Source organism: Schistocerca cancellata, chromosome 4 (genome assembly GCF_023864275.1).
Source record: "Schistocerca cancellata isolate TAMUIC-IGC-003103 chromosome 4, iqSchCanc2.1, whole genome shotgun sequence".
NCBI classification, from domain to species: Eukaryota; Metazoa; Arthropoda; class Insecta; order Orthoptera; family Acrididae; genus Schistocerca; species Schistocerca cancellata.
In genome coordinates, this window is record NC_064629.1 from 441,010,353 (window position 1) to 441,030,963 (window position 20,611).

A 20,611-nucleotide genomic window follows, 5' to 3' on the forward strand; every position below is an offset into this window, starting at 1 on the left:
CTTCCTTGTGGGGACCCTCTCAGAGGGCACTCCCGCCTTAGGTGAATGTTTACACCTCAGGTCACACCTCCCGAGAAACAGACGGAGGGACCAATCGGCATGGTCAGAAGGTATCAGCTCAGGCAATCACCCCTCCCCGGGCCTGGCCTTTACCAGGGGGTACGCGCGTGCCTTACATGTCTACCCAGGGCGGGGACTTACGCGTTACCCCGTCACCGGCTACGCGTGCGAACGCGTGGGTCGGCCTTCAGACACGCACAGGGAGGAAGGAAGAAGAGGAAAAAGAAGAGAGAGAGGGAGAAAGAGGACAGACTGTCTCAAACGCCGAGGCGGAGACCAGAGAAGGCAAGGAGAAGAAGGCAATGAGAAGAAGGCAATGAGAAGGCAAGGAGAAAAAGGCAAGGAGAAAAAGGCAATGAGAAGGCAAGGAGAAAAAGGCAATGAGAAGGCAAGGAGAAAAAGGCAATGAGAAGGCAAGGAGAAAAAGGCAATGAGAAGGCAAGGAGAAAAAGGCAATGAGAAGGCAAGGAGAAGTCAAGGGAAAGAGTAAGGAAGACAGTGAGGTGGAGAAGAGCAAAGAAAGGGACCAACAAAAGGAAGGAAGAAACGAGAAGTTTAAAACCAAAAAGACCACGATTATAGGTCGTGAAACCGTCCGTCTCCGGACGCAGGCGCTAACTACCCCCGTGAGGGGGATGGACTCCTTTTAGTCGCCTCTTACGACAGGCAGGAATACCTCGGGCCTATTCTAATCCCCGGACCCGCAGGGGGGAGGATGTGTGTGTCTTGTACAGTTTCATTTGTGGATTCTTCAGCTCTCAAAATTCATCATTCTTACACTACAAAATTAAATGCAAAATAAATTTTAATCATTCTGGGCATCCCCCATTTTATTGCATTTTACACGTTTCATTATTTTAGTAACTTTTAGTGTCCAGTGGTCATGTCCATTTTTCTCAGATTTTCCTAGGCACCTTTTATCCTTTTGACAGACAACATTGGGATGAGGATGGCCTCAAATGATTAAAGTGATGTTACTTGTAAGTAACGTCCTGTTCTCCCTTTTTAATTGTTTTAATTTAGGGATTTAGCAACAAAGTTCCTTATCAGATATTTCACACTTTAAGATCCCCTCCCATTCATGTGTAACAGGATGTTTTTATTATTACAGTTTATACCAGATGATGGAACTTTAAGTGTTCTGAACCCAGTTGTGTACACAATAAAAGATTGTGGATTAAGCAGCTGTCTTGCAGTTTCTTCATTTTTCAGAATAAGCTTTCTTGCCTAATATTACTAGCACCTAGCAGATTTTTAAACCTGAAATATTATTTGTAATATTACAAAATAATTGATTAACAAAGCAAGGTGCATAGGAAAATCCTTCATAGCAAAATTAGCATTCTTCGGAGTACTAGTCTGTCAGTGGTGTTACAAATGCTTACACTTGCTACTTAGGGTCCATACAAACCTCGTTAAATCTGCAGAATTAAACAAGGAAAATCTCAGGGGCTACTGTAATGTGTAAAACAATTCCAGTTCAACATTTTGCTATTTTTTATTTAGTGCATTTTTGCCACAACTGAGTAATACACATGCAAAAATTCCACTGCAGTACAGTGTGAAGGTCTTCAGAAAACTAACAATACTGCACTACTGTGTTTACGCATTCACTTTTACACAGGACTTCAGTGGATACTGATACTTTTAATTATGAAAAGTAGCAATGGCATACTTCAGTTAAAGTTTGTTAGCTTTATATAGGGTGTTGCAAAAAGGTATGGCCAAACTTTCAGGAAACATTCCTCACACACAAAGAAAGAAAATATGTTATGTGGACATGTGTCCGGAAATGCTTACTTTCCATGTTAGAGCTCATTTTATTACTTCTCTTCAAATCACATTAATCATGGAATGGAAACACACAGCAACGGAACGTACCAGCGTGACTTCAAACACTTTGTTACAGGAAATGTTCAAAATGTCCTCCGTTAGCGAGAATACATGCATCCACCCCCCGTCACATGGAATCCCTGATGCGCTGATGCAGCCCTGGAGAATGGCGTATTGTATCACAGCCGTCCACAATACGAGCACGAAGAGTATCTGCATTTGGTACCGGGGTTGCGTAGACAAGAGCTTTCAAATGCTCCCATACATGTAAGTCATAAGGGTTGAGGGCAAGAGAGTGTGGAGGCCATGGAATTGGTCCGCCTCTACCAATCCATTGGTCACCAAATCTGTTGTTGAGAAGCGTACGAACACTTCAACTGAAATGTGCAGGAGCTCCATCGTGCATGAACCACATGTGTCGTACTTGTAAAGGCACATGTTCTAGCAGCACAGGTAGAGTATCCCATATGAAATCATGATAACGTGCTCCATTGAGCGTAGGTGGAAGAACATGGGGCCCAATCAAGACATCACTAACAATGTCTGCCCAAACGTTCATAGAAAATCTGTGTTGAAGACGGGATTGCACAATTGCATGCGGATTCTCGTCAGCCCACACATGTTGATTGTGAAAATTTACAATTTGATCACGTTGGAATGAAGCCTCGTCCGTAAAGAGAACATCTGCACTGAAATGAGGATTGACACATTGTTGGATGAACCATTCGCAGAAGTGTACCCGTGGAGGCCAATCAGCTGCTGAAAGTGCCTGCAGACGCTGTACATGGTACGGAAACAACTGGTTCTCCCGTAGCACTCTCCATACAGTGATGTGATCAACGTTATCTTGTACAGTAGCAACTTCTTTGACGCTGACATTAGGGTTATCGTCAACTGCACGAAGAATTGCCTCGTCCATTGCAGGTGTCCTCGTCGTTCTAGGTCTTCCCCAGTCGTGAGTAATAGGCTGGAATGTTCCGTTCTCCCTAAGATACCGACCAATTGCTTTGAACGTCTTCGTGTCGGGACACCTTCGTTCTGGAAATCTGTCTCGATACAAATGTACCTCGCCATGGCTATTGCCCCGTGCTAGTCCATACATCAAATGGGCATCTGCCAACTCCTCATTTGTAAACATTGCACTGACTGCAAAACCACGTTCGTGATGAACACTAACCTGTTGATGCTACGTACTGATGTGCTTGATGCTAGTACTGTATAACACTGAGTCACATGTCAGCACAAGCACCGAAGTTAACATTACCTTCCTTCAATTGGGCCAAGTGGCGGTGAATCGAGGAAGTACAGTACATATTGATGAAACTAAAATGAGCTCTAATATGGAAATTAAGCGTTTCCGGACACATGTCCACATGACATCTTTTCTTTATTTGTGTGTGAGGAATGTTTACCTTTTTGTAATACCCTGTATACTAGGATAAAGGTATGAACAGACACAAGGAATGCAAGTCATTTGCTTTCTTTATTAACAACAGTTGAATTTCCATATCACCATAAAAACTTTATGCGTTACTCATTTTTATATGGAAACTTTCCCCAAAGGTCCTATAAACCATTATGTGAGTAAAGAGCAGATCAAGTTCAGTCTTACAGTATGTGTGATCAGAGGCCACACACATAGTCAACACTTCATTGTCAGGTGCTGACTGTCACTGATGATGAAATCCCTTGAAGGTGACTTTTCAGTACGGATGGAGTCTTTCACATCATCCAAAATCCTCAGTAAAGTCACACCTTCCACAACCCTGTAACATTTCATTTGTTAGCCAAACTATAAACATATCATTACACAAATATTACTTAACTATGCATGACATTCTACATTTTATATCACTCTGTAAGGGTGAATCCTGGGTGACAGGAAATGGCCGGCACTGAGCAGCTGAAATGACACAGAATTGGTGCACAAGGTATGAAGCTAACTGCAGCTCAGCAAGAACCACAAAAAAATGACTAATTGTAAGTATATTATATAGAAATTATGTCCATAACAAAATTAAATAGTATTTAAAAGTTTTACTTTAATCTGTGGAAGAGAAAGAGGGAGTACTAATACGTTGGTGTGAGTACAACATGCCACATGAAATTGGAGGACATACATCGACAAAATACTGCCTACTGAGGTACTCTTAGTGAGAGCAAAGAGTAATACACTTAGTCTGCTCCAAGAGAACATGGTTTGAAAGAAAAGTATGACACAAGATGGGGACTAAAACATTAGATACTACAGGATAACCAAAATTAAATAGTCCTGAGAGGGGCATTTTTTTGTAACATTTGACAACATTTCACAACAGTGGCAATTTTCAGCATCAACCATTTTCCAGTTCATTCTGAGCACACTACAGGTTATGTAATCAGCCAATCACATCATCACATTTTCAATGTGCAAACACACAAACTTTAAAAAAATGTTAAGCATGAAAACTGAATAAAGTACTTGTTTCAAGTAATGTACAAAATTTACAGTACCAAGCAAAATGATGCTGTAATATACCTGTAATGCTGAGGAAACTGAAGGCACTGGTTTCCCCGGAATGCACAGTATTGTAATCACAGATCCGCCGGGCAGGAAAAGTTTACCTGCTTCAACAAAAAAAAATGATATAATGTTTCCTTCTGGCAATGTGCTCAATGGAATGTATGCTCAACTGGTAGTCCACGAAATGTTTGGTCTTCCTGTCATATCATGGGATGGCCCCTCTTAACATCCCACCACATTATTCTCTCCACGTTCTGTGTGTGAACAGAATGCTCTTTTGGATCTACGAAGTTCAGATTGTGGTTCACTATGAGGTACTGAAAATCTTCAGGACCTAGAGTGTTGTATGAACTGAAGTAGTCGCTGACAATCGTCGTCCCAGTGAATCTTTTCTTTCATTATTCTGACCCACACTTCCCAACTCCGAAATTCAACGGGCTTAAGGAAGTAATTTTTTGACCATCACTGAATTGCACCAAACACCAAGTTTCCATGGATTTTATGGCCTTCGTTGTGTTTCCTTTTCCCAAATTTTGCCTCATCTACTTCAACAATGACTCCTGGGCCCCCTAATAGTTGAAAATTGTTTATCGCCCACTCAATACCCACTTTATGACAGAAGGAAGTCCAGTCATTGAAAGCATACACATGCTGATATTTGTGACAGGCCTCACCGTCTTCAGACAACATATAGAAACTCACATGCTGCAGAAGTCTTGAGATTTTTCACACCATTCGGGCATGACCAGACCATGTACCATTTCAGGCACTGCACCTGAATGTGCACTCCACATTGACCATGCCACTACTGTTCTGCACCTTCCTTCAGCAACAGCAATGGAAAGAATCCTCATTTGGCAAGAAATTGCTTGGTGCATGGCATTTAGGGAATTCCAATGATCATGGAAGTATACATTATGGTCCACTCTGCTTTCATTAGTCTTTAAGAAATTACTTCATCCAGAAGGCAGCCACAACACTCCATATTAAGACTGAACAATGACCAGACAGATGGTAATCGCCTTCAAATGATCTCAAATTTCATAATACGTCACAGTACTTGATATGGTATGGACAGTGACGAACAGTAACATCAAATCTGTCTGATCCAGAGCAACTGCTAGAGATGTGCTGTGAATTAATCACAAGTATCAACTCTGCTTAAAAATGGATGCTTTCATGAAACAGGAAATTAATAATTTAGATTATAATGAATAGTTGTGTCCACCAACTGAAGTTATGCTCTTAGTTTCTTGCCTATCCACGCTATCGGAAATTGCAACATATTCTGGAAAACAGATAATAATTCATGACAAGCAAGGTTATACATTTCACTGCTCTGCCATGAGCTACACAAGATTTTCACCACAATTGGGTGTTTTGCTTTCACACTAGGGGGCTTTGCCAATTAACAAATATGTCTTCCAACATAACATAGACCCCTGGCTATGCCACAGATCAGTCTGTCACCACAACCAAATTTTCTCTGCCAATTCAAGCTGCGGTCTTGCTTCCCAGCCAAATCACACACTTGGAAATCGCGAGATATTCGGAAAATACAGCCCGCTCCTAAAATTTATGACTGTAATTCATACCAATTCACAGTTCCCATCAACATTATGAGCAGTAAAATTTTCAGTATATAGTGCATGTAAGACAGGACATTTTGTCTTTATTTTCTATGTGACATACCACTGGAGATCTTATAATTGTAATTAGTGAATAAACTACAAATTATGACTTCCTTTGAATAAAATATGGAATAGTAAAATTTACATTGCCCCCTTAGCATCCTAAGACTAAGTTGTGTTGTTACGTCCAAGCCATACCATACCCTTAGAAAATCCAATGCGCAAACCTTGACACACAGTGTATGAAACAGCCATATACTTCTCACAAACAAGAATAGCAATGTCATTGCTTCATTTACATCAATTTAAGAGGTTCTCTTACATCCCAACCTAAACACATGCCTAATGGGGAAAAAAAAGCAGCAAGCAATATTTGTGATAATCAAAACTATATATCTGAAGCCATGGCTTTATTTTTATATTGTGTGTACATTAATTTGTGTTTGCACGTGACAAAATAGTCATGTAGCAATTGGCTGAACAGATCATGTCTGCTATGCTCTCTATAACTGGCTAACTAGATCATGTTCAAAATTTTGTAAGAAAAGCACACTGCAAATTCTATTTCACAATTTCTGAAGCTATCATACCAGTATATGGGGCAGGGAGGGCTCTAGAGGTGCAGTGAAGCCAGTCTCCCTAAAGGAGTAAACCCGAAACAAATCCAGGCCCTCCAGGTTGGGGGTTGATCATGGGGGCTAACAACTCCATATCAGAAAAAACATATTGTAACAAAACTCAAAGATAGGTATAGCCGGACTGATGAACAACCCACGCAAGGAAAAGAACACTGTAAACAGAAAAATGATATATACTTTTCTACTTGGAATGTAAGAACTTTGAACAAATCAGGAGCTTTACATGGACTCAAACAAGAGATGGAGAAATACCGTATAGGAGTAGTAGCAATTCAAGAAGTCAGATGGAAAGGAGATGGTATCATAAGAAGTGGTAATTACACAATTATGTACAGTGGAGGAGACGGTGGTACTGGCTTTCTTGTAGACAATAAGTATAAAGCAGCAGTCATAAATTTTAACCCTATAAATGAAAGAATGAGTACACTGAGAATGAAGGCCCACTCCTTCAATATCACTCTAGTATGTGTGTATGCACCCATGGAAGATAATGAGGATGAAATGAAAGATTAGTTTTATTGTCGACCAGAATAGGAATTAGAAGGCGTACCAATGAATGGTGCATAGATAGTGATGAGTGACTTCAATGCAAAAGTGGTAAAAGAAGAAGCCTTTAGAGAAACAGTAGGAAATGAAAGCCTGCATAATGTGTCGAATAAAAATAGACAAAGATTTATAGACTTCGCCATGGGCAATGCAATGGCAGTGAAGAGTACACAGCTCCAGAGAAAGAACATAAGGAAAGCCACATGGCGCTCTCCATATGGCACTATTTTTAATCAAACTGGCCATGTGGTAATGGACAAGGGACATGCATCTGATATCCTTGAAGTTGATTGTTGCAGGGGGGCTGACTGTGATTCGGATCATTATATGGTAAGAATGAGATACAGACAATGCATAGCAGACTATAGATCCAGAGGGAAGAGAAAAGCTCCACGAAGATACAATGTTTCCAAACTGAAAGAGAAGGGAGTATCCGAAAAGTATGAAACAGAACTGCAGAAGAAGTGTGAGGCTAAACAAAGCCAAGCTCTGGAAAGCATCAAAGGGAAGTGGAGTATGATTAAAGAGGCTCTACAAGAAACTGCAGAAGTAGTTTTGGGTTTAGAAGACAGGGTGAAAAGGGCAGGATGGTATGATGAAGATTGTAAAAAGGCAGTGGAAGAGGGAAATGAAGCAAGGAAGAAAATGATAAACAGGACAACAAGACCTAATACATAAGAATTCATGAAGAAAAGGAAAGAGGCAGATGGGATTTGCAGAAGAAAGAAATGAGAATTAGAGAGGAGATGGATTACAGAGCTAGAAGAAGAGTATAATGATCAAGAAGTAAGAAAATTCTACAAGAGAGTTCAGGAACTGAAGAAAGGCTTCCAACCACATACGGTATTCTGCAGAGATAAAGAAGAAAATTTTATAGAAGGAGAAGAACAGATTCTAGGTCGAGGGGCTGAATATTTCAGTGAGCTGCTGAATGTCACTACAGAAGTTCTGGAAGAAAATGAAACAGAAGGTGACCAACCATGGCAGAATGTTAGTCAGGATGAAAGACCTGTACCTATACCAACAATAGAGGAAGTTAGGAAGGCAATTAAAAGCCTAGGGAATAATAAGGCTCCAGCAGAGATGATCAAGGGTGGAGGTGAACATCTAAAAAGATTGGCACACCAGCTGATAGTGGAAATATGGGAAAAGGAAGAAATGCCAGACCAGTGGAACATTGCCATTACATGCCTGATTCATAAGGAGGACAAAGCAAACTGTGAAAATTACCTTGGTACTGCTTTAACCAGCATGGTGTACAGAACATTAGCTAAAGTTATTGCTATGAGACTTGCACCAATTACAGAAGAAATAACTCTGAGACTACCAGTGCAGTTTTCGACAGGGCAGATCAACAACTGACCAGATCTTCATTATAAGGCAAATAATGGAAAAGTGTTATGAATATAACGTGAATGTATACCAGCTTTTTGTAGACTTTAAACAGGCTTATGATAGTGGTAAAAGGAAAAAGCTATATGACACCTTAATGGAGATGGAATTCCCAAGTAAACTTAGACTAGTACAAATGACTCTCACCGGCACAAAATGCCAGGTAAAAGTAGGAGGAAAACTGTCTAAAGAATTTGAGGTCAGCCAAGGGTTAAGGCAGGGTGATGTATTATCCACGCTACTCTTCAACATAGTGTTGGAGAGAGTGATGCGAAGGGTGGAGATTGATAACCGCATTCTGTTTAACCGTATGCACCAAAATCTAGCTTATGCCGATGATGTGTGTTTGCTGTCTAGAAGTTTGAAAGAAATGGAAGAAGGATTTGGCAGACTGAAAAAGGAGGCAGAACAGTTGGGACTTAGAGTAAACTACACAAAAACACATGATCTCTTTGCTTCCAGGGGAAATGCTGTTGTTAAAGTGAAATATATTAAGTTGAACAGAGGCAATTATGAGAGATGTGAGAAGTTCCAATACTTGGGAGTGCTGGTTATGGAGAATAGCAGAATAAGAGAAGAAATAAAATCTAGGATTACTGCAGGAAATAGAGCTTACTGGGCCCTGACCAAGATCCTTCAGTCACGTAGCCTGAGCAGAAAATCGAAGGTGACTGTCGATCGAACAGTCATAAGACCGATGGTAATGTATGACTCAGAAACATGGACAATGACTGTAGCAGAAGAAGAACTCTTGAGAAGATGGGAGAGGAAATTATTAGGAAAGATTTTTGGAGCCATGTATGAGGTGGTTGGTGACTGAAATTAAGTGTAACAGGTTGAGATGGCTGGGCCATGTGAGCGAATGTTGGAGGATTGAGCTGTCAAAAAGGTTTCACAGGAAACCCAGGTGGCAAAAGGAGCAAAGGAAGACCCTGGAAATGATGGCTGTAGGATGTGGAAAATGATCTGAGAAAGATTGGAGTCAGGAGATGAAGGAAACGAGCAGAAAATCATCCAGATTGGGCTGTGATCATCAGAAAGCCCAAGGCCCTACATGGGCTGTAGCACCAAGGAATAAGTATCATGCCAGTATTTTGTGGCTTTCATATTTATACTTGCTTATTGTGCAAATATGCAGTTTCAATGCTACAGTGCATCAAAGATCTATCCAAGCCACTCCCTTTTCTTTCTCAGTTTGTTGTGCTATGGTGCCATGAAGTCTGACACCCATATACAAAAATTTAACCATTACAGCTACCCTTATCACGCCATGTTACGCCACACAACAGTGCTTTACAAACATTGTACTAGCCATCCACTATGCAGTATTGAAGAGGAAGGGCACTGAGTACCAAAATGACCACAGCTTTCTTCGCAAATTATATTTTAACCACACTTAAAAACATTCTTGTATGAATCTTATAAGTAACTACAGTTAAAGTTGTAGCTTTGGACATTCAGAAATGTCACTGTGAACAGGAAAGTGTTTCTAAAAGCAAATATTAGAGCCCTACTAAATTTAGAATACAATAACTATGTTGCTGTTTGTGGCTAACAAGAATAAATATTATGCTCTAATCTTGAATTTAAAACTCTGTTGAGGCAATTTAATTTTAGTTATACTAACTGGAAATCTACAAGACAGACTGCTTGTCTTGATGCTATATTTACAAAAGTTAGCAGAGATTTAATGTGTTCTGATGAAGATGTTTTTGCTTTCCCAGATTCTGATTCAGTTTGGGTAGAAATAAGTAATCTTAACATGAACTATAAAGAGCTCAAAGAGCTTAAAGTCGACATTAGAAGACCAATAGCACAGGAAAATATTTCTAATTTTTATTGTTTCACTTGGGAATTATGAATGGAAAGATTTGTTCAACAATAATAGTCACCGTTATGCTAATATAATCTTTGATAGATTTTTTCAAGCTTTCTTAAATATTTTTGAGACCAACTTTTCTCAGTATAACACAAATAAGCATAGGCCTAAGGACACCTGGTACATGACATTTAAGAGTTCAAAAGGATTATAAACATGCAGTCAATGAGGCTAAGAAACAACATAACTTCTTTAGCATAGAGTCTTCCAAAAATAAATGCAAGAAATCACAAAAGTGCAATAAACCCAGTAGCCAAAAGCAAACAAACAAAGAGGCTGTAGCTGTATGACCAGCTGAATTTAATAACTTTTGTGTACAGTCAATGAAATTTGTGAAAGCACTGTTAGGCCTCATGAAACAGTATCTGATATTAGAAAATGGCATAGTGTAAGCCATGCATTAAAAGACAATTTTTTTCTCAGAGGTAACACCAGGAGTTGTATTAACTACTGTAAATAATTTTAGGCCTTCTGGTGTGTGTGTGTGTGTGTGTGTGTGTGTGTGTGTGTGTGTGTGTGTGTGTAAGGTGTTAAAATTTTTTTTAATCAAGAGTTGTGCCCATTTATAAGAAGGGGACAGAAATTGCCCCTCTAGTTGTCGCCCAGTATCTCTGACACCAGTTTTATCAAAAGTTTTAGAATCTGTTATCTATTACCAGTTATGTGATAATGATATTCTCTCTGCACCACAGTTTAGCTTTAGGAAGGGCAAACCTACTGTTCATGCTATTGACTCTTTCATTAAAAAGGTGCTTAGTGCTTATGGAGAGAGAAACTTCACTCAGGCTACTTTTTGCGATCTTAGCAACACCTTCAGCTGTGTAAAGCATAGCTCGCTTCCCACCAAATTAGTTTATTTTGGAATAATTAAAAACAAAGTAGGTAATATTTTTGAACCACTTCTTAATAACTGTAACCAAATCGTGTGTACTGAGGAGAATAGGTCACAAATAGTTGGAATTCAGTGCGGTGGGCCACAAGGTTCAGTTTTGGAACCATCGTTATTTATTCTAATGAGAAATGATTTGTCATTTTATATAAATGCTCACTCCATTCTTTATGTTGATGTCGTGTGACTAATGTCTCCCGTCGGGTAGACTGTTCACCAGGGGCAAGTCTTTCAATTTGACGCCACTTCGGCAACTTGCACATCGATGGGGGTGAAATAATAATGATGATTAGGACAACACAGTACCCAGTCTCTGAGTGGAGAAAATCTCCGACCCAGCCGGGAATTGAACCCGGGCCCTGAGGATTGACATTCTGTTGTGCTGACCATTCAGCTACTGGGGGCGGACTCTATGTTGATGATAGCACATTTTTCAATATCAGTTGACACTTTAATACCCTTCAAACTACAGCTAAATACACCCTATCACAAATATCAATCTGGTTTCGAGCTAATGGATTCCTCTGATCACGGGGTCCCGGGTTCGATTCCCAGCAGGATCAGAGATTTTCATCTGCCTCGAGATGACTGGGTGTTTGTATTGTCCTCATCATTTCCTTATCATTCATGAAAGTGGCAAGACTGGACTGAGCAAAGGTTGGGAATTTGTACAGGTGCTGATAACCACGCAGTTGAGTGACCCACAAACCAATCATCATCATCTAATGGATTCCTACTCAGTGAGAGTAAGACTCAACAGTTATTTAGTTTAAGAGATTTGCCAGTAGAAAATTGTTGTCTATAGGGGTGTACAAACTGCCTGTTGGTTTCCGTCTCGGGTTCTTCAGCCAATGTTCATCTAATGATTTTAAAACATTTCGCCAGCATGAGCGGTTGGCATTGTCAACGTTTAAACCCCCATTTCTGGTGGTGGACTGGAGCAGAGTTCATGACCGAAGGCTATATGTAAATGGCGTGTCAACATCCAAGGGCTTCTCTGAGCCATTTCTGGTGAGGTTCTCCTCTTGTTACTTGCAACGATCATTCACTGCAGAGCGGGAAGCCAGGATCCATTTACCTTGGGCTCTCTTCTTTCTTGTTGAAGCTATTCGCATGTTTGTGTATTTCTATAGCTTCTCTGGACAAGCAGGTGTGAGTTCTTCTCTACAGCCAGAACTTCCATGTTGGTGAATTTTACTATGTGGTCGGTCTCACACAGCGTGTGCTCTGCCACAGCCGATTTCTTAACCTGTTGTATCACTTACGTTCTGTGATCCTAGTGTTGACTGATCATCCAATCATTCCAATACAAACTTTTCTGTATTAGCATTGTATGTGGTATATTCCCGAAATTGTAAGTGGGTCACTTTTATTGTTTGCCCATCTGAGGCATACTTTCCAGGTGTTGCATCTGGCATCTGAGTTGCTGCGGCTCATGTATTCATCTTGCTTGCATTATGAGCATATTAATCATGCCGCTTTTCTGGCTCAGGTGGTGATTTGATAGCTTGTGCAGGTATTGGTCCGTGTGTGTCGGTTTTTGATACACACTGTGTCCTAAGTTCTCACCACTCATGTGGTAAACCATGTGATCAGCACATCAGGAAATGGTAGTTTTTTGTCCTCTTCTACTTCCATGATAATTTTTGTTGGCATGGAGTACGTTCAGCTGTCTTAGGAAGTCACCGAGCTGTTCCTCTTCATGGCTCCACACAATGAAGGTATCATCGACATATCTGTACTACAGCTTAGGTTTACAAGGTACCAAGTCCAGTGCTTGTGCTTCAAAATGTTCCACAAAGAAGCTGGCCACCACTGAACTAAGAGGACTACCCATGGCAACGTCTTCCAGCTGTTTGCAGAAGTCGCCATTCCATATGAAATACCTCTTGGTGAGACATGCACGAAAGAGCTTTGTGACATCTTGCGAGGTAAATGGAACCCATGTGCTCCAGAGTGTCACTGAGTGTCATTTTCATAAACAAACAACATCAAAGCTGATCAGGATGTCATTTGGTGCAAGATTTAGCTTCTTCAGCTTCTCAATGAAATGTCCTGAGTCCTTTATGTCTGTGTCAGTCTTCCCCACATGTGGCTGGAGCCTGGAGCAGAGAGGCAAAGTGTTTTGCCAGTTTATACATTAGAGTTAGTGGAACATTATTCATATGGACCTATGGTAATCCATACAGCTGAGGTGGTAGGGCTTCTGTGCTGTGCAGGTTCCTCTGCATGTACATACGTATAAACTGGCAATACACTTGGCCTCTCTGCTCCAAGCACATGTGGGAAAGACTGAAACATCCATAAAGAACTCAGGACATTTTATTGAGAAGTTGAAGACACAAACTTGCGCCAAACGACATCCTGGTAAGCTTTGATGTTTCTTTGTTTACGAAAGTGCCCTTTATACCCGGGCCGCTGAAACATGTCACTCAAGGTCATTCCCCAAGCGCCATAAAGTTGGCAATATAGCTGACAAACAAGTGAGGAACATGAGGCACTGCATCTTCTGAACCAATAACAGAACCAAAAAAAATGCCAGTTGCGACATTAACACTACCATGTTGCTGGCTTCCATGTAAATATTGTTTGTTAGTGCGCAACCACCTGCTTTTGTGTTGTGTTGTGTCATGCTGTGTTACCGCCTCGACTACAGTTTCTGTTTATGAAACAATCTCACCAAAACGATCTTGTTCACCAAGCAATAATCTGTTGTGCCGTGGAGTGCCATTAAATAGTCAGGCTTGGGAATTGCTACGGAGGACACACAAGTTTTACGAGCAAGAAAAACAATTTGTTTCTGTTCATGAGCAAGCGTCAATTTCAGCTCATAAAGTTTTAGAGCGTACCTCGAAAACTCTAGGACTCATCCAAAGAACAGTTATAATGAAAGGGATGCTACTTCACAACTTGCAAGACTCTGAAGTAAACAGTGTGGAAGAAAGTCCCTGTGGGAAAAACAGTGTATTTACAAGTACCCCTGGAAATAAAAAAAAGCAGCGTCGTCCTCTTAAAGATATTGATTCTTTCCAATCCGATGCAATTCATCGGCACATATATGGATATTATAGAAGGAAAGAATATCCCACAATAGCGAAGTTGCTAATTTCTTTAAAAGAAAGTGAACTTTTCTCATGGGGGAAAAGTTACTTACGATGGTGTTAAAAAGTATGGGCACATGTTGTTGAAGCTTGTTCCATTTTTTTTTTTTTTTTTTTTTTTACACAAAATTGTAGGAAAGGGCATACACTCAGTCATAAGGTTAGACAAAACATGGGTCAATGCTGGAGAATCAGTCGAGAAATGTTGAATAGATGATATTCCGAATAGCAGCTGACATCAGCCAGCACGAAGAGGATCAAGATTAATTGTGGCCCATGCAGGATCTTCCAACGGCATTGTGCCTGTAGGACTTTTAGTTTTTCAATCAAGAAAAACCAATGACTATCATGAGGATGTGGACCACCAATGGTTTTGGCAGTGGTTTAAAAATTTGTTGCTCCAGTTTAGCGTTCCAACAGTGTTTGTGATGGACAATGCGCTGTACCATTCTGCGATTTTAGATAAAACTCCCACCACTAGCGACTGTAAAGAAACTATAGTGCAGTGGTTGCAGGCGAGAGATCTGCTGCGGACATAAGCATGACAAAGCTATTGCTATATTCGCTCGTGAAGCAAAATAAGCCTGTGACGCCTAAATACGTTGTGGATGAAACTGCAAGCAAACAGGGTCACTTGGTAATTAGGCTACTGCCTTATCACTGCCATTTTGATCCAATTGAATTGGTCTGGAGTGAAGTCAAGGCATACATTATAAGTAACAAGACTTTTAGTGGAAAGGCTGCTACATGAAGATCTTGCTACTATAGACACTACCTTACGGAGGAAGAAAGTAGACCATGTTGCTAAACTCATAAGAGAAGCACAGGCTATACACATGATTATAAACGAAAACTAACAATTAATGACTTCTCTTAATGATGATGAAGAAGACAATGGTTTTGGCACCAGTTCCAATGATAGTGAAGGAGAACTGGAGATAATTGACATCGTAAATTGGCGAGTGTAAATGTATTAAGAATTAATTCTTTCTTTCTGCAATCGAGTAGGCTATGCGTGTTTTGGTTTATTTTTTTCTGTGAGCATGGATACCGTGTTCTTTGGTATGCTTAGGCTTACATTATTATACGACTTTTTACATGCAGCTATTACGGTAACAATTTGTAATGACTTTTCATAGATATTGTCATTAATTTCAGGTGTTATTACTTCCCGGTTTCATATACTATCAAAAGCTTAGTCTCCATCATCGTTATCTCCATTGTTAGAAAAACGTACTTTGCTGTACTTACATATAAACGTCGAGTCTAGCTTACATTTACAAAATGTACTTCAGAGTTGTTGGCAGCTATTGCAACCTCACAATCGCAGTATAGCCAACTACACGCGAGCTGCCAAGTGACATATTGGTTCCATTTTTCCCACAAGACACCACAAAGCTCTTTGATTCATGTCTCACCATGAGCTATTTCACATAAAATGGCAACTTCTATGAACAGCTGGAAGGCTTCTTCATGGAAGATTTTGAAGCACAGCACAGGACTTGGTATCTTGTAAAACTAAGGTGTGGTACAGGTACTTCGATGATACCTTCGTTGTGTGGAGCCATGATGAGGAACAGCTTGGTGACTTCCTAGGCCACTTGAACAGCCTCCATGCCAACAGAAAATTTACCATGGAAGTATAAATGGACAAAAAACTACCATTTCTAGATGTGCTGGTCACAAGGGATTGTGAAAACCTGGAACACAGTGAGTATCAAAAACTGACACAAATGGACCAATATATGCACAAACCATCAAATCGCCACCTGAGCCAGAAATAAGGCATGATTAATAAGCTCGTAACACGAACAAGACAAATACGTAAGCCGCAGCACCTCAGACATAAAATACATCACCTGGTTCGCATGGATACTCCACAAGTTGTATCAGAAGTATAACAGAGTCAAACACTCGGTGAAGTGACACATCAGAAAAAGAAACATCGAGGACGACCTTTCTGCCATACATTCCCAGAGTGATGGACAGAATCGGCCGTATATGGCGTAAAGACTATTTACAAACCAACAAAGAAGGTCAAAGAGTGTTCAGATCAGCAAACTATAAAAGGGATCCCACTTGCAATGTCGGGAATATACTGCATACCATGCACATGCGATAAAGTTTATGTTGGAATGCCTGTACAATCAATCAACACCAGGATCATAGAATGTAAGCAACATATGAGGTTGGGGCATGTAGAGAAATTAGCCGCAGCAGAGCATGCACTATGTGAGACCAACCATGTATTAAAATTCGCTGATACAGATGTTCTGGCTGCAGAAAAAAGCTATAGAAATATGCAAATAGGAGAACAGTCTCAACAAGAAAGAAGAAAGCATCAAGGTAAGTGGATTTTGGCTTCCCATGCTGCAGCAAACGACTGTTGCAGGTAGCAAGAGAAGAACCGCACTGGAAATGACCACAGAGAAGCCCTTGGATGCTGACACACCAGGTACATATAGCTGCAGCCGCAAACTCGGCTCCAGTCACCACTGACAATGGAGGGTGAAACTCTGATAATGCCAGCCACTCATGCTGGTGAAAACGTCAGAAAAATCATCAGGCAAACATTGGCCAAAGAACCCAAGACAGAGGCCTACAGGTAGTTTGTCAACAAGTGGCCACGAAAGCCTTCACAATTCTATGGTGGTTTACGTGTTAAGAAATTTTAAAAAAATCATGTACCTGTAGCATATGTAAGATCATCCTGTTTTGCTTTTTTTTTCACAGTATTATGTCATATGGGCTTTTATTTCGGAGCAAAAGCACCCCTGTTCAGGATATTCCGGCACTTCAATAGAAAGTTATTAGGATTATTACAAACTCTGGAAAACTTGCCCACTGCAGACCATTGCTTACTGATCTAAAAAATTAACTGTAATAAACTTGCACATTTACACAGTTCTTACGTATACAAAGAATAACTTATCAGAATAACTTATCAGAATATCAACTTTGACTGGATTTGCACTCTCATGACACTAGAAATTATAGACATATTGACATGCCTTACTGTAGATCATCTAAATTATTGAACAGCTATGAAGTGATGGGTATGACAATGTTCAACAAACTGCCTGTTGAATGGATAGCAGCTCCATTCGACTTATTTAAGCAGACTGTACAGTTGATTATCGATTAATCCTTTTTTATTCAATTCATAAATTTTTATGAATGTGAAAATGCGACAGCACAGTAATAATAATTTGGAGTGTAACACAATTTCTTTAACAATGTCAATACGAGATGTTTTGTTCAAATTGTTTTGGCCTAAATATTATAGTTTATTTGAAATTTGTTATAACTTATTGTAGTTTTCGCTTTTATAAACAAATCTTTTTTGTGTATGTACTGTATATTTATAGTTATACGTTTGTGGCTTGACGTTGTTTATAGCTGTAACAGTTGAACGACAACAAAATTTTAATTATTTCAAGGATAAGGATATTTGGGACTTCAAAATAGAATCGAAGCAAATTTGTCAGTTACTAGCCGTTAATACAAAGCAAAATCTTTATACACGCACTGAAATAAACTCCGTTTAAAACTATGACAAAGCAACAAAAAATAAAACTCGACAAGTGGACTAAGAAACCTACTACTGTCCTTAACCAATTGATGGGATACATAAAACTTCCTAAACAATGTGTGCATAATAAATTATTGATTACATGAAGGTATTTACCGTCTGATGACTGGAATAAAACACTTGTTTATAGGTTGTAACAACGTGCTCGTCTTGCACATGTAATCTTTGATTTTTTCACATTTCGCTGTACTTCATGCACTGTCCACAAGCGTACGTACAATCTCTCTCGATAAACTCATTATCGTACACGCAACACGCGATCAATGCCATTAACAAATCACAAGTGGCTGTCGCCATACTTAAGTGACATCACTTGCAGAGTAGCCCGTGGCCAAACAAGTTACGGCCTGCCGTCAACAGATGGCATTAGGATGCAGACTTCAATACCCTTGTGACAAAAATTAAATTTAGAAGCACAGAGGAAAAGAGTAGGTACAATATTTGACAAATTCTATTCCAAAAAATTATTGTTTTAATCATTAGTACTTTTATACTTATAATTTTACTTTACGAACAGATATAGAATTTATACTTACTACGACAACGTAACAGGTTTTCAATAAGAGCATGCAAGTAGGAGGTGTATGTCATGGGGTGGGGGAGGGTTAAAGCGACCGTACATAGTACTGCGCGCATTTCAGGACACCCACGCTTCTACTGCGGCCACGCATAGAGTGTGGGTGTCGGATGCTGTACATGACTGGGGGGTGTTGATGCGACTGTACGTGTCACTGGTCAATGCTACTGGTCGCATCTCAGAGCACCCACGCTTCTACTGCGGCGTGTTACGCATAGAGTGTGGGTGTCGAATGCTGTACATGAATACGGGGTGGGGGGGTGTTGATGCGACTGTACATGTCACTGGTCAATGCTACTGGTCGCATCTCAGGACACCCACGCTTCTACTGCGGCGTGTTACGCATAGAGTGTGGGTGTCGAATGCTGTACATGAATACGGGGTTGGGGGGTGTTGATGCGACTGTACATGTCACTGGTCGCACCTCGGTACACCCACGCATCTAGTGCGGTATTCCCGCATAGTGTGTGGGTGTCGAAAGGCTGTACATGATTTGGGGGGGGGGGGGGGGGTATTGATGTGACTGTACGTGTCACTGGTCGCACCTCGGTACGCCCAAGCATCTAGTGCGGTGTTTTCCGCATAGTGTGTGGGTGTCGAAAGACTGTACATAAGGTAAGGAGGGGGGGGGGGGGGTTGGTTTATGTGGACCTCATGCCCAGTGTCCGGGTATTGAGGTGCATGTACATGATATTTTTTGAATCTCTATAGTCGAGGTCAATGTACATGAAATCGATTAGATAGTAGACCTCTAATGACGAGGTCTATGCACATAAGAATGATGGGAGAGCTTGTATGAACCCGAACAACCTACGAAAGTGACAGTGCAGTCAGTACATGATAGTGGTTAATTAGGCGTCTTTTTTTTTCTTTATTGTTATTTTGAAACCTGTGTACAGGCAGGCCAGCAGCAGCAGCATGCTACGCCGCTCTTGGGCCTCAGAGAAACACAAAAGATACAAATGAAGACATTTAGAGTAAAAAAATACGGTGGACATATAAACGGAGACAAACACCTCTTAAAATACATGGAGCCGTTCACGGGCGTAGAGTCCAAAATAAAATTTGTTCAGACACTTCGACACACACATAGACGAAAATTGTCACACGTGAACATAGGTGCACAAAACGAATAACACTGAACCACTGAAGCACAAAACGACGGCACACACAGAACACGAGGTGTTGATATCCGCCGGCCCTGGCGGTCTAGCGGTTCTAGGCGCGCAGTCCGGAACCGCGCAACTGCTACGGTCGCAGATTCGAATCCTGCCTCGGGCATGGATGTGTGTGATGTCCTTAGGTTGGTTAGGTTTAAGTAGTTCTAAGTTCTAGGGGACTGATGACCACAGATGTTAAGTCGCATAGTGCTCAGAGCTATTTCTTTGTTGATATCCGGCGCGTGAATGTTCACTAACCGTGTTAGGCGTCTGATGTCGACGTCCTTATATATACCGCTAGAGGAGCTAGTTGCACCTGAATGAGCAAAGTTATGGTGCAACCACCAAGCAGTCACTTATGTAATCTCCGTGTTACTCCAGACAAATTAGTAAGAAAATCAGCAAATCGGGGAAAATGTATAAAGTTTTGAGTCTTTGGGAAAACACTCATATGTGGTGTAGCAATAAGAAATAGAACAGCTCCTCTTCATAAGGGGGGGGGGGGGGGTCGTCCCCCTTTTATCCCTTCCAAAAGTCAATTTGTACACAATAACTATTGTCATTGCTTCTCAGTTTTGGTTATTGATAACTTGATACCAGTGTCTGAGTTTAATGTGTACAGCACCGAAGATGATCACTATGTGATCAAAAATCGATTCTGCTATTAATAAAACATCAATATTACGACCAACACTGACCCTGCTTTTAATATACACTAAAATCACACAAGAATGACTATGAACATAAACCGCACGACTATTCACTTCCACTGTAAAAGCCAGCATAGAAACGGTAGAGACTAGTCTCGAT

General features: G+C 40.6%; 1 long non-coding RNA gene across 2 annotated transcripts; it reads right to left on the reverse strand.

Annotated features, from left to right (window-relative positions):
* Positions 1 to 1,533: 1,533 nt before the first annotated feature.
* On the reverse strand, positions 1,534 to 18,398 carry LOC126184644 (uncharacterized). 2 transcript variants are annotated; one of them, XR_007536854.1, is made up of 3 exons: positions 18,161 to 18,396; positions 4,412 to 4,497; positions 1,534 to 3,659 (listed from the first exon to the last, which is right to left on the reverse strand). It is a non-coding gene; the product is annotated as an uncharacterized LOC126184644 (long non-coding RNA). The 2 variants fall into 2 exon arrangements; XR_007536853.1 differs by lacking the exon at positions 4,412 to 4,497 and having other exon boundaries at positions 18,161 to 18,398.
* Between the last annotated feature and the right edge of the window lie 2,213 nt (positions 18,399 to 20,611).